Raw genomic sequence first — 15,581 nt, 5'->3', positions numbered from 1 at the left:
CTCTTATGTCAGAAATTACTTTCACATCTGCTGATCTCATTGTTTGGCCATGTGTAATATGACCATCCACCTATGTAAGGGGCTTAACTTGACAGGGATAAAGAAAAAGCATGACAGCTCTGCAGTGTAAAGGTGAAAGAAAACACATTGAGGAGGTCGGGAGGTTCCTCTGCTGTTAGAATCAGCATAACTAACCTTCACAGAGTCAGTCGCCATTCTTCAGTTTGAATCTTTGTCAGAGATTTCACTCTGTATGCAGGGAATAAAAATTTCTGGTGCCATAAGATGGTAATGTGAGGTAGTTGATTGTGAAAATGGCCTCATAACCACTAAATGAATATGTTTTCTTCAAATGGGAAAATGTTGTTGCTCGCTGCAGCGAGCTGGTATTTGACTGCTCTGGTTTGGTTGTATAATTGACATCAGCTGTCAGCTGTTTGGAACCGGCATAAAGGCAAAACAATGCGATACCATACGACCCTGCTTCTCATTAAGACTCACATTAAACTTGTGTTTCTGTAATTATTAACCTCAGCATTCAATGGGCAGCATCAGCAATGAAAATAAAACATTATTTCCACTAATGTAAATGAAATGAAAGTCTCAATTTATATTAACAATTTGATCTTCTTCATCCTTCCATCACTCCTGACCTTCCTTGTTGAGCGAGCTCTGCTGTGAGCAGCTCTGTGCACCGTTTCAGCCTGTTGAGGTTTCATTTCTGGCCCTTAATCTGGAAAGCTCTTCGTTAGGGGACTGCAGCAGCGCAGGTAACAGGTAATGAGGCGAACATACACACAAATAGATCAAGTACCCAGAGTATCGTCTGGCTGCCAGCGACCTAACCCTGACAACAAGCCAGATTTATAAGAATAATGATGTTTATGTGAAGACGTGGGAGCCCATTAGCTATGAAGCTGTCTTCGCAAGCTAATATCTTCCTGTTTACCATGTGTGAGGATGTAGTAACTAGTTTATAGACTCATTTTTATGCATTGCGTTTTCTGGGTTCACTGACCGTTCAAAGTGATTATTTTTTCTTTTAATCACTTTTTATCTACATACTGTGGATTATCTCTCCATTGTCACCCCTTAAGTAGCTTTTTCATTTAATTATATTTGTGGTGATTAGCCCAAAATCACAATTAATAATGCACGGCACTCCATTTCGATCTAATGTGAGATTCTTACCAATTTCTGACAGCGAGGATTTGATTTGCCTAAACCAATCAGTACAGATCAAAGCATCAGCCCTAGTGTAACATAACTTTATGTCCGCAGTGATGCAAAGTTATTCCAACATTCATTTAACCAGGAAGTGAAACCCTCGACATTAAGGATATATTTTGCGAGCGGTGAGTGCATCAAGCAGCCAACAGTGCTTTGTACACATTGCTGTAATCTGACTGGCTTGGTGCTCGTGAGCTGGGAGGTTACAAACAAGCTAATGCTGAACACTTGTGTTCTCACTTGCACCTATCAGGTGATGTCTGGAGAAGCTTTGTTTTCACATAATAGCAGCTTTTCTATTTGCAAGATCATATATCTGCCATATGTACTTTGCAACATGAAAGGAGTGTAAAATAAAAATAAAAAAGCAGGAAGTGTGTGCACATGTGAGAAGACTCCAATTAAACAAAGCAAAATAACCTATTAAAAGTAATCAGAATTAGCACTTCCATAGTGTGGTGGCTTACCTAAACATCTCTGGTTCAATCTCTGGTGTTAAAAAACATGTGGCGCTATCTGCTGTGATGACCTTTGTAAATAAGGGAGCTGCTGAAAGTAGCTTCACCTTTCACTTGTAATCATCACTTTGCCTGCTTTACTTTGAATCCGTTAACATTTAAATTGCAATCTGGGCTCTGACTGTCCACAGATGTTCTCACATCCTTACAAACTGGGAATGATTCTCCATCCTTCAGCCTCTTTCATCACAGTATTTCTTGTCTGGTGCCTGCTGCGACTTGTAAATCACTTTCCAGACCTCCCCACCACCCACTGATCAACACATGCTGTTAAAGGGATTACATGTCATCTTGAATTCTGGTCTTTTCTTTTTGCCTTAAGATTGTTATTGAATCAGAAATGTCTCGGTAGTTATTCTTAATTTGGTATATCCCTTAAAAGTAGTCCAACAACCCCTTTAATTAGGATCTTCTAAGAAGACAGTGATGGAGAAAACATCAGTCTCCCTTAGACTAAAATCTGCTGTCTCTCTCCATCACATCAGGTATACAGCCATCCAACCAGCTCTACTTCAGTTTACTCATTACTGTTTGTTTAACAGCAGTGTGAGTCTGGACCTGTAGGTTTGGTGCTAATAGGTTTCTGAATGACAAGAGTAGCAATATGTTCTAATGAGCCAAAATACCAGAGTGATAATATTCACCAACCATTAGAGTTCTGAGTTGAACCTGTTATCTGCTCTTTACCTCTTCTTCTGTTGTCTTCTGCAAAGAATAACTCAGTGACAGAAGGTGAAGCAGACACAAATGTGGGCATCATGCTGAAATAATTCGTCTGACATTTTAATATCCGGTCTGCTGTAATGTGACATGTGTGCTGTGACTGGTTCAGTAGAGAGAAAAATGTTTGTAGAATGAGATGCTGTTGAATTTTCCTGCTGGTAGAAAAACAACATTTTTCACTTTAGAAAAGAAAGGAAGGCACAAACTGTAATTACAAATTAGCTCGTTTAGGTTGTAAACAACAAGGCCGATCTGCCTGCGAGTGACTCCAGAGACGTTTCATAGTAATAATTTCAGCAGCAGGGTGAATTTAGTCCCTGACTGGATTAGTTTGTGTCATTTTTGTGATGAGTTTGAGATGAATTTGTGAAGATGTAAAAATCTGAAGCATAAGGTCCAGTTTTCTCTGATCTCACTACAGTAAAGAATCCATCCAACATTCATGAATCCAGATCTGATTAAATTCCCTTTCTTGGTGGACTGACCTCTGGTCACATTTTTTTTTTCAACCAAATCCATCCATGACTGTTGAATTAATTCTACCAAAAAATAATTTAATTGCTGTCTTTTCCATACAGTATAAAGCACCTTGAGGTGACTGTTGGCAGTAAACAACTGGAGATAAATTATCTGGATTTCAGGAGTGTGACCACACTTCCAAACACGCACCTTCTGGGTATTATGTATAGCCCCCCCCCCTGCAAACTTCTTCACTTTTTATTAGTACATGAGGATCTGCCAGGCCCGGGAGCTGCCACCAGTCCCCATTGAGGCCTTCCCCAAACCGCAGCTCATGTCTTGATTAACTGAGAGCCATGCTAGGCTCAGGGAGACTCTACTGACCGTCTGTCCCGTGGTCATGCAGGGACTTCATCAAGATTGGTTGTCTGTTCTTTGTGTGTTTGATTAAAGAATGTTAGCTACCGCTCACCGCTCGTCTGCAGGCTTTATTTAAATGGAAAACTTCCACAACAAAATGGCGATGAGGATGGGATGGTCCTACCAGCTTTTGAAGCGAAGGAATTGGAGGAGTCACAGAACCGTGTGTTTCAGTCACCACCGAGACCATCAACTTTGAGGGAACTCCTGCAGATGGGTGAGTTGTAGCTAACTTTGTATACAGTCATGAGGAGTTTTTTGTCTTGCCGAGTCGTGAAGTGCTTGCTGCTCCGGAGTTCGAGTCTCCGGGAGGAAAATCCTGGGGTTCGAGTCCCCAGGCTTGTGTTCAGTTCCAGTGTTGTGCAAAGAAGAGCAATCATCTGCTAGAAAGTAATTGCAAAAACACCGGTCCATCACAGGGAACGGTGGTTCGAGTCCACTGTTGATAATCACGTCTGCACAATACAGTGTGTGGAGTGACGGTATATTAGGCCATTGCAGGGGACGCTCTGAATGTAAATATGGGATCTAGATCCAGTAGCAGCGGACGTTTCACCCAGTGGCCAGAGATAAAACTCTATATTTGACTGTATGGTAAGAAATGTGAGTACAAGTATGTTATGAGATGAAAGAGAATGGTTGTGTGGGAAAAGTTGATGTGTGTGTAAAAACAGTGAAAAATGGGGTTAAAAATGTTGAAAATTGGGAACAAAAACAAGAAAAGAAAAAAAAGAGAGGAGTGTAGAAATGTGTGTAAAAGTTGCTTCCAACTAGCGGGAGAAGGTGGTACACCAGCTCCCCTAGGGTGGACACACACACACAAAATTAGCAGAATTGTTGATGAAAATAAGCAATAAAATAGGAAGAGGGTTTGGTGTTCTTCAATGTATGGCAACTATAATCTCTCTGGGTTTTTAAGAAAGGCGAGTTCAGAACCAGAGAGGGGAGATGTTTTAAGCGATTCGCCTTTATCTCCTAAAAATATTAGCAAATTTAAAATGAGGACGTGGGCCCAGCTAATGAAATAAAACTGAATTGAAAGGCTTAACTTTTTGGAAGTCTTTTTGTAAAACATCGGTGCTGCAAAGATCAAACAAAGTTCCAGGACACAGGAAATGGATAAAAAATGTGTTTCCAAAAAAGATTAACATGGCTCATGGGCTAACCAAAACAAATATGGCAAAGTGAAAGTTATGGAATGTGTAGAAAATCTAACATACATCTAGTTTTCAGCACCAATCAGTTTACCTTCTCTGGAATAGGGCTGTAAATCCTGGAGCCATTGCTTCTGCTGCTAAATTCCTGCATTTTTGGTTCTTAGTGTGTTACATTGGGATTGTTGCACAAACATGATGGTGGTTTCTTTAGAGAGCAGCAGAAAGAATCTGTGTTAGCTGCTTGCTGTGGCCTGTGAACCAGCATCTCATATTCGTGAAGGTGTCAGCCATGCTTCTCTTTATCGATTGCTGAAACGCGGCTCTGTTATTGCCCGGGATGCTACAGTGTTTGTTTACTGCGGCGCTCCAGCTATTTTATCTGCCCTGTGACAGGAAGTGTGTGTTTTATTTGTGTAGTTTGTGTCCTTATATAGGTTTATACCTGCCTCTTTTGTTTACTTTTGCACTCCATGGCATTATTATTTGTCCTAGAAGTGTGTGTGTGTGTGTGTGTGTGTGTGTGTGTGTGTGTGTGTGTGTGTGTGTGTGTGTGCGTGGGTGTGTTTGTGTATGTGTGTTTGGCACACTTATGCTGGCAGCATAATAACAAGGCAGCGAAGACAAAATGTGGCTGACAGATAAGGAAAGAAACAAGACCACAACACATCAGATGCACTAACTGCATCACCTTCCTGCTAGTTGACTTTTCTTTTTCATTTGCCTGACTTACCACACACACACACACACACACACACACACACACACTCTCTCTCTCTTAAACCTTTGTCGAGCTGCCTTTCTAAATCAGCACACAATCAGAGTAGATTACTTCGAACAGTGAGGGCCATTAAGAAGTTTTTTTGTTTTGGTTAATTTGACTTGAACCAAAAGTGATGAATTCCAACAAAGAATAAACTCAGGAGTGTTGTAACATTGAAAAATTAGGAACCCTAAAAATCTTTTAGTATAATTTGACCTGAATCACTTAAAAATATAATAGTGCATTCTCTGTTTGTCAGCTGGGTGGCATTGTGCTACATGGTAGCGCTGTGATAAGTTTACTGCTGTTAGTGAATAGCAGAAGTTGCTGGAACATTGGCAATGAAACAGAAGCATTTAGTGAGTTTAAGAGGAGCATATTTTGTTTTCTAAAAGCAGGAGTGGACTCACACTGTTCATATTTCATATTTAAGTTAAAGCTTCATTACAGTGGCTTTTAAACCAGAGCGTCACGTCAAAATCAATAATTACTGCTTCTGCATTTGGGCATCAGGTGGTAAGAAGCCTAAAAAACACTGAAATGTTGTAAAGATCTTTAGCACTTGACCCACTGAATGAATCATTATTAAAATAACTTTAAAAAATCGGGAACAATCGTCTGTGTAGGTTTTCAGTCATCCGGGTCATGGTCATCTAAGAAATCTAAGAGGTCCAGAAACTTACGCTGGATCCAGATGAAACATCAGTGCCGTTTGATGTAGTCTCTCTCTTCACTTGCATACCTAAAACTGAGGCAGGAGACACTGTTAGGAAAGGACAACAACAAGACAGCTCCTTAGAAAACAGACCCAGCTTATCCCCCGATCAGATTTGCACACTGTTAGACCTCTGCCACACCACCACATTTTTTAAATAAAACGAGGATTTCTACAGACAAAAACATCGATGTGCCATGCGTGCCCCCGTGTCACCCACTGTAGCCAACCTTTACATGGAGGAAGTGGAAAGTAAAGCTCTTGGCTCTTTCACAGTGACAGGACGTACCCACTGGTACAGATACATGGATGACACCTGGGTCAAAATCAGAACGCTAGAACTAGAAGCTTTATGTTTCTGTGCAATGAGATCATGTGAACATGTGAAGTTCACCTGGGAAGATACAAAGGAAAATGGTTTACCATTTCTGGACTGTGCTGTCCACATTGAGGAGAGTGGAAACCTCAACATTAAAGTTACCGGAAGCCCACACACACACACAGAGCAGTACTTACTCTTTGACTCCCACCACCTTCTGGAACACAAACTTGGAGTAATCAGGACCCTACAACACCAGGCAGAAAACATTCCCTCTAGGCCAGAAGGGAAAGAAAAAGAACACACATGTAAAGGAACCTTTTAAAATATGTGGTTATCTTAATTGGGCTTTCATTAAATCTGCAATGATGCATAGTAAAGAAGGTCAGACACCAACTAGGGAGGATCAGAAGGACAAATAGAACAACATTGTCATTCCTTATGTAGCCGGTTTATCATAGAAACTCAGGAGAGTCTTCTCCAAGTATGACATCCCAGTGTACTTCAGACCCAACCACACACTCAGACACAAACTGGTTCATCCGAGACAAAACTCCCAAACACAAACTGAACAATGTAGTGTGTGTTGTACAGTGTGTCTAGGAATGCCCAGACCTCTACATTGGAGAGACCAAACGGCCACTTCATAAACGCATGGCACAACATAGAAGAGCCACCTCCACAGGACAAGACTTGGCTGTCCATCTGCATCTAAAGGTCAAAGGTCACTCTTTTGAGGATGCCAATGTTCACATGTTGGACAGAGAAGACAGATGGTTTGAAAGAGGAGTGAAAGAAGCATCTATGTCCACTGTGAACGTCTATCTTTGAACAGAGGCGTTGATTTACGACACCAACTGTCTGCCATCTATAATCCAGTTTTGAGATCCTTCCCAGCCTCCTTAATGCCCACTCACACTTTGCGTCAGTTGAACTCATGATAGGGTGGGGGCAAGCTCTCACAGTGGCTTCACTCGAAACCTCTATTGATAATCACCCACAGCCTTTTTCACACCCGACTCGTGTGATGAGGCACATCACCAGTAGTGGGTCAATGATTCTCTTAAGGGATACCCCCACTAGAGAGTACCTGGGACTCTCCATCATTTGGTCTTAGAACCTCGCTGATGAGAGGTGAAAAAACTTAAAGAAGTCCAGTCGCTTCTCTTTCCAAGCTCCTTAGAGTTTTTAACAATCATGTCACTTTTTAATTGTTTTGGTGCATTTTTGGCTCCAGGCAACAGGTGAGCTGCTGTATTGAGTATTAAGTAATTGAGCAATTTTAAGCAGCAGGTGCTTTTGTCTAGCTTTGGGATCCTTTGCATGCCAGCAATCTTACTTTGGGGAAACACCAATTGAGTGTTGAAAGTCTGGCAGCCATCCACGGTCGGACATCGAAGCAGGGAAGGTTTCCCTGGCGTGGCAAGCAGCCAGATACAGTAGCTGTTTTCAATTTGCAAAATATACTATCCAACCAGAGAACATAATTATATCCTGAAATATTTAAAGGAGATTTGATTTTTTTTAAAGATGGGTACACACAAAAGTGTTACAGTCAAACAGACAGGACAGCAAATTTGTTGGCAAAAACAAGCAGCAGATTTGTCTTTGACTGTTGAACCGGCTCACAGGAGATGGACAGCTTTGCTTTCATTTCATCTGTCACCTTCGGATCATCATCAGCAGCCTTTAGGTAGTTTATTTCTGGTCCTGTTGGCTCCACTCAGGGACTCGCACATTTTTCAGTTTGTTACACCTTGATGTTGCAGCAAGTCTGCCGGCACTGATCACTCCTACCAACTTTCATTGACTACCAGCTCATCACACTCTGATGCTTGGCCCTTAAGTGTCACATAATAACACACTGAGTAAGCACTTAGCAGCATTTTCCCTTTTTTCCCTTGGTGCACAAATGGACTGCAAAAGAGCTCGCTCTCTGCTGACATAATCACCATTGGAGCAAAAATGAACTCTGCAGGTGTTTCCAGTTAGGGTGGAAGACATTTGGCTTGTAGGTGTGATGAAATGTATCAATACAAAACTCTTTTCTAGTGTTTAATCACATAATTGCCTAAAATTAACAAAACTGCAACAGAAAAGTAAAAAAAAAGAAAAAAAGAAAAGCTAAATGAAAGTGGAAATCCAATTTGCTAGTATGTAATCTGTCATTAATGCAGCACTGCTCTTTGAAAGAATAGTATTGGAATTTCACAAACTCACATCACGAGGGAGAAATGAGTGATGTGAAAATGCAAAAAGTTATTTTGGAATTGCTGAGTGATGAATCGAGACGCAATGGACAGAAAATTATGTCATTAAATAATGAAATTAAATTAAGAATGTCAGGCCAAAATGACACTAGTCTGTTGTCGTCCACAGGGCACAATGGCATAGATACATGTATGTATCAAACAGTGACGTCAGTGTAATCTCTTTGAAAGTTCAGATAGTTTTTTTTCTGACTTATTATTATAATGATGTCAATGAAAAGCACATTATTTGTGATTACTGAATCAGCTTGTTTATGACAAGGGATGAAGCTGGAAATGAGCATCTTAGTCATCTTTAACCAGACATCCTTACTCCTGGCCTGTAACTGACTTCTGATCAAATCTGTGAGCAAAGATTGTTCCCATCGAATAAAACCTATGTTCTCAGTTACGCTATACTCCTACATAACAGTAAAGTACTGTAAGGTAAAAAACATTGAAACAGTAAAAAAAACCAAAAAACATCCTAATCATCCGATAATCTTTTATGAGCAATAGTTGGTGACAGTGAGGAGGAAGAACTCTCCTTTGTAAAGGAAGAGACCCTAGACTCAGGGATGGGACAGCCATCTAACACGACTGCTTGGGGGGATTGAGGGCAAAAGGCAAACTGCAGAGAGAGACGACACTGAGTTGGGAGTGACAAACACGTCTGCCTAACCTGCCGTAACCAGGAGCATCAGGGCGCAGACACTGAAGGGCACCTTGTGTGTAAATGCCAGCAGCTTTGACAGAACGAGAACAGCCTGATGCATCTTTAAAAAAAACACTCTGTGGCATAACACTCACCTCTCTCCGTCATTATGGAGCTTGCTTTCATCTACCAGCTGGCTGCTTTGGCTTTCTGAACCGTTCTCTCTTCCCTCCTTCCTGTTTCTCTCTCTCTCCCTCTCTCTCACATACACTTCCTTTTCTCTTCCTTTTGTGCACACCGATCAATAATCCAATCTATACACCCTTTACCTTGGAGAGAGGAATCCTCATCACTACCTCAGGAAAGACACGCAGGCTGCTGAAGTCTTGGCAAGCTGTCGCTTCATCAGCCCACACAACCACTGAGACGTTTAAATTCCCATACTTTTAAAAGCTGTATGTTCTCCGTCTTAACATTTAATTTACCCTGGCAGCTCCTTTAAACTCTTTGTTATTTACCAAGACACTTGGAAGAGTAAAGAACGCACAATTACAGGGGCTGGAATACCACATATGAGGTACTAAAATCTGAAAGGATTAAAGTAGCCAGTGATAAAACCTATCAGAGCACAAAATGATATTCTGTGCTTGTGTGGTGGAGGAACAAGCACTAAAGGCACATCAGTAGAAACCTGTAGAGTGTGCCAGGTTCTCAATAGAAATATTAGCCGCAGATTCTCTCAGTGGTTTTCTATAGGTGCAGTGGAGACAAATCCTTTACAGCCAAACAGTGAAACAAAGCAATTTCTTTTCATTGATCTGTTTACTTTGGTTAAGTGTCTCAGGACATTAAGGTAGAAGAGAAGCTGGCTCAGTAAAGGAGGATGCTGCACTGTGAGAAACCACTTTCTGAGCTTATGATTGAAAGGTGCATTTTAGAGTCTGTCCCAAGGATGTGTGTAATTTTCTGTTCAGGCCGTCTCCTCATCACATTTTCTTGATTGTTGCAGGGCAGCTGAACTCCTCCACGACCCCATGAGTTTGGTTTGGGTAAGTAAAATGGCTTTGTGCGTTTGTGCATGAGTAAGCTGTGTTGTCACGCATATGCTCGTAGAAGCGCCGTCTACAGTACGCAAAGTTTTAATGTGCAGTCGCTTTATGCATGAACAAATGCTTTATGAGGAGAGATCCTGCCACACACACACACACACACACACACACACACACACACACACACACGAGTCCCAGTGAGCGAGTCACAAAGAGGCTGCTTTGTTACTGAAGCCAGCTCGCCCTGTTCACTGGTTTTATTCCTTCACTCTGAATACTGAACATCTCACTGCCGTCATCCAAGCCAGGAAACCCAGGACTGCTCTGTGTGTGTGTGTGTGTGTGTGTGTGTGTGTGTGTGTGTGTGTGTGTGTGGATGAAAGTTGGTTTTTTTGAACAAATAGAAAATGTGTGCGAGTCATCCCTCCAGGCTGTGTGTGATGTAGCAGCATGCATCAGGAGAACAGGGACTTGTTGCCAACAATCAACAGGCTGTTTCCTCCATGTTTGTGCCATTTTTCTCTTTTTTAAATGCTTCATTCAGTAAAGTACCTTACCACATGACCTCATGTTTGCAGTACTGACCCAGTGGAAATAAGTAAAAGTGTTTGGAGAAAGTGACAGCTGTATGTTCTTTTGCCTTTAAGTTTTCCTTATAAAACTGCCAACAGCCAAATGTCACCTGAACAAAGAAGGTGACACCATGATGCTCTTCTCTAATTCAGTCCCTTTTAATGCAGGCAGATGTTGGATGATGCTAGATTGCAACGCAAAAACAAAAAGATCAAAGCAAATCTAGAAAACACAGTGAAAATACGAAACAGCAAAAAGGAGGGATTTGTTGTTACTGGTTTCTGCGTCTAGTTGTGTTGTATCTGCAGTGTTGTTGAATTGAAGACGTTTTTTCAATTTGCTTTCGATCACTGTAGTGATCAAATTTGAGTTCTGAATAAGATTCCTTTAATGTGGCAACAGTTATGAATGGTCACAAATCAACCATTTCCGTCCATGACTGTCAACTACAAGTAGTGAAGTGTCATCACAAACCCAGGACACTCTTGCTGTGAGGTGGCAGTGCTAACCACGGCACTGCTGTGCTGTAATAGCTGTAATCTGCATTGATCCCTAAACAGTCACCACACCAACTTTCAAACACAGCAAACTGGTGTTTGAGTTAGAGATGCGCTGATTAGAGCTATCAGACGGTACTGTGGTGCAGTGGCTGGCACTGTTGCCCTGCAGCCAGAAGGTTTCTCGTTTCAGCATCCTGATTGGTTCAGGCCTTTCTGGGTGGAGTCTGCAGGTTCTTCCTGCGCTTGTGTGGATTTCTTCTGGATACTCTGCTTCCTCCAACAGTCCAAAAACAAGCCTGTTAGATTAAATGTGGAGACAGTTAGGTAAAGTGTTTAAAGTTCATAGAATGTGTTAAGCGTACTGTATTAATCTAAATAATAATTGTAAAATGTTTGAGCTGTCAGTAAGAGAGAAGTGATATAAATGCTTGTCCATTTTCATTTTTTCTCCCATTTCTGATTATCTTCCTAACAATGAGATTTCATGATATACATGATTCATCTTCTTTAAATCTACGAGACATTGGCCGTTCAGTTAAAATGTATACAGTACTCCCCCAAATTATTTTGTAAATGTTTGCATCATACTATCATACTAAGCTGTGTTTAGCTTCTTTTAGTATTTCATCTAAACCAGCTGCAACAGCAGAGCTGAGCTGATTGTGTTGAAGATGAATCCATTTAATGCTGAACAATAATTACTTTTATGGGAATCACTGCAGCACAAAAAAAGACTTCCTAATGCAAAGCTATTGGATCGATGAAACGGCAGATGGCTGCAGTGCAATCAGAATTATAATTAAAACAGAAACCGTCACAGCCCAGCGCATGTTCCATTTTGTTTCAGAGAAAAGAAGATACACTGGGTTTACATTAATCAAGGTGTTTACCCAGCGAGTGAATCAGCTGACAGCGCATCAGTGCATCTCTAAATTTAATCAATCTCTAACCTCTTATTAAAAAAGCAACATCAAGGAAGCCTTTTCTCACAGAATTCGTGTTTTCTTTCTTTATCCTTTTACATCATCCTTTCGTTCATTTTTTTCATCATCCTTGTCTTCTTGGTCTCTCTGGCCTATACCGCCTCTGTTTTTCACCGGTTCTCTTTCTGGTTCCAGAACAGTTGATGTTATTTCAAAAAAGTAGTCAACCTCGTGCACTTTACATCAGTAATTATACTTCTCTGTCCTTCCTCCTTCTTTTCCGCCATCCCTGAAATGTAATGGAGACAGTGATTAGGGACAGCTCAAAGTATGAGATATATTTTTGACTGGGGAATCACCTCTAACGATGTGGGCAGCGGTCCAGTAGGATGAGATGCCAGTGAAAGTGGCCATTCCTCTCCATTGTCGCACACATTGATTATTTTTATGCCCGGTTGAATTATCTCATCCTCATTAATACTTTATTACTTTCATTTGATCACATTTTATTACACCTCTGAGCAACATTTCTTCCTTCAGTCGATATGTCTGCTCTGGGTGTTTGCGTCCAAGCTTGTGCCCTGTGTGAGAGGTCTGTTTGAAATATAAATTAAATTTATCTGTGACTATCACTTCATTAACCCCATAAAGGTAAAATAGATGAAGTCTCTTTGAGTTAAAAGTGTGGTTTCTGTGTAATATGGAATTCTAACAAGTAGAAGTGCAAATGACATTAGAAATCTGTATATTATAAAGTAACATCAGCAAAAGGTTTAACACAGATGATTTTTACTTTTTAAAAATTGAAAGTGTTTTTAAAAAAATATGATCTGATTACTGATTCAATACATCCCAGTGAGCGCGGCACGTGACTTTGAGACTGGCTCTAGAGCAACAGCATCAGCAGCACTAATATGTGTCCCACCTACACCAATATCTTTGGACTACAACAATATTCATTTCACAGCACAAAGCACCACTGCATGAGCATGTGGATATGTAACTTTATGCATTTACTCAACTGAAGCTCGCTTTAATGTTATTATACTCCAGGTATTTTTATTTCTTCTACTCTACCACCTTCCTGCATGTAAGGCCACATAGTTTAAAGCTTGGTTTCTTCTTCTGTTGCAGATTTTAACATTTGGATTTACTCATGCAAGCTGCACTATTATTAAAGATAAAACTACCCAGCACTATACAAGTACTTAAAATCATCTCCAGCTGCAACATTAAAGAGAGATGCACATAAATAAATAATTATGACCCGGTTGTATAATATTAATTTACGTGTTCCTGCATAATACTGAAGTACTATAGGGGTAAAGACACTGAATACTGCTTGCATTTCTTTGTAAAACATTTGTTGAACACTAAACATTTTTAGGCTCTTGTTTATGCAGGTTACAGTAATACATCTGTATCGAGGCTTCGCCTGAAAATCGTACTTTTCGTTCCTACACTGGATTTCTATCTAAGCAGTTGTTCTGTTTTGCCGAGTGCCCCCTACTTTAAGTTTGAATGTGCCGCTCACTGACAAAATCCTGGGAATGGCTGAGACTGTCACAAAATGTTTGTTTTAATCAAACACACGCCCACATTAACAAGGTTTTTATTAACTATGCAACATGAAACCTGATCCATCATGACTTCTGCTTTTTTTGGGGCCTCCTTGTAAACCCGTACCTCAAAGGCTGCCATTATATTGTGAGCCTTGAATCTCCACTGACTGCTTTCCTCTACAAAATTATTAAGATACATTCTAAGATTGTCCTTCGGTGTCCCTGCATCAGCCACCCCCCACATGCAGCTTCCTTTAATCACGTACACATTGTTTGCCAGAGGTTTCATATTTCCATTGGCTTCCTGTCTGCCTGTTTGTAGAATGTAAATGGCAGCACCCGCGGGATTTGAACCTGTAACCTTGTTACCTCCAGGGACTAAATCCTGCCTCTGAGCCTGAATGTTATTACCCGACAATCCAATCCATTACTTTCACTGAACAACACAGACTGTTGCACACCAGTAGCTTCGGGATGCTGGGTGAAGATGATTGAAGCATAATCAATATTTTATTAGAAAGGCTGACACCCCCTCTATGTGTGAAAAAGACACAAAATCAATAAGGCTAGATTTGTGGCATGTTGGTCACAGGTCTTTGTTTGGATTCAGTCTTGGCAAAATCCTCCAATTCGTCCCATTAAAAATGTGAAAAATAAAATAATGTAACCTGTGAAACCAACTATTTACTATTTTAGTATTTATTAACAGTACAGCAGTGTGACAAAAGAGTCATTTGCCAAGTCATATAAAAAATTTAATGCAATAGCTGTAATATTTTAAAGACCATTTTGATGATTTGTTGAAGAATAATTTGGTTTTCTAGTGAACCATGTTATGTATACAGCAGCGATTTGTTTTGAGGCACGGGGTTATTTTAATATTTGATTTTTTTTATAATAATGAGGTATATTTAATGGTGTTGCATGCATTAGAAAGAGCGTGCATGGAATGAAAAGATAAACGGACAGCAATTTTTCTCTTGCTCCTCGTGTAAACATTGCTCGAAGCAGAGAAGTGAGTATTTTTCTGTAGCAGAGGCACAAAAACATCTCTTTGGTTGTTCCCAAACAAGCACAAATGTTACGAATAGACTTGAACTGGAGCCTCACATGAGCACAGTCGGTTGGCTCTCTGGAAGTTACTGCAGTCGAGACATATTTTCCATTTTATGTCTTTTACCAGGACAGACAATTTTATTTTACTCTAATGCCAAAACCTCTCCTCCTACCAGCATCAATTTGGCCATACTTTAATAGTTTGGGGAATATGTCTCCCAGGGAAGTGATAAGAAGAGACCAAAACAATCTGAATGTGGAGCTTACTGATCCCACAGTGAGAGGAAATCCTTCCCCACCTTTAATCTTGCTATTTTATATTATGAAAGAGAACAGGGAACGGATATTGTATTAAATGTGCTCAGAGTAAAAAAGCTCTATATAGTGTACATAGCACTCCAGTCATGTACGCACAAGAATTCTCTTATGCAATTTAGTGCATGTATGTGTTGAGAGAAGATGTTGCTCATACTGCATACCTCTGCATTCTGCACATGTGAGCAGACTACAGAAAAGCGAGTTTAGAGGCTTCACGATGTGATTAGATGATAAATGAAAAGTATGTCTTCAGCTACAGTAGTCGATCGTTTTAAATGCCTTTAAGGAAATTCAACTATAAATGTATTTGCAGTCTCACTCTGACTGAAAGTGACGCATATGTCAGAGCTGTGGGCACCACAGGCCCGTGGCACTGACCTCCCACATCATGAAGA

General features: G+C 40.5%; 1 protein-coding gene across 1 annotated transcript in view; it reads left to right on the top strand.

Annotated features, from left to right (window-relative positions):
* slc8a2b (solute carrier family 8 member 2b) overlaps positions 1–15,581 on the top strand; it is a 199,495-nt gene that overhangs the window by 50,735 nt on the left and 133,179 nt on the right. The window contains exon 4 of the mRNA XM_005737423.2: positions 10,215–10,254. The gene's annotated coding sequence lies outside the window, so the exon portion shown is untranslated. The remainder of the gene's footprint in view (positions 1–10,214; positions 10,255–15,581) is intronic.

The sequence above is a fragment of the Pundamilia nyererei genome, unplaced genomic scaffold, assembly GCF_000239375.1.
Source record: "Pundamilia nyererei isolate P.nyererei 1_Seehausen unplaced genomic scaffold, PunNye1.0 scaffold00076, whole genome shotgun sequence".
NCBI lineage: Eukaryota > Metazoa > Chordata > Actinopteri > Cichliformes > Cichlidae > Pundamilia > Pundamilia nyererei.
The sequence above is the reverse complement of the archived record's forward strand: the minus strand, read 5'-3'. Positions and strand labels throughout refer to the sequence as shown.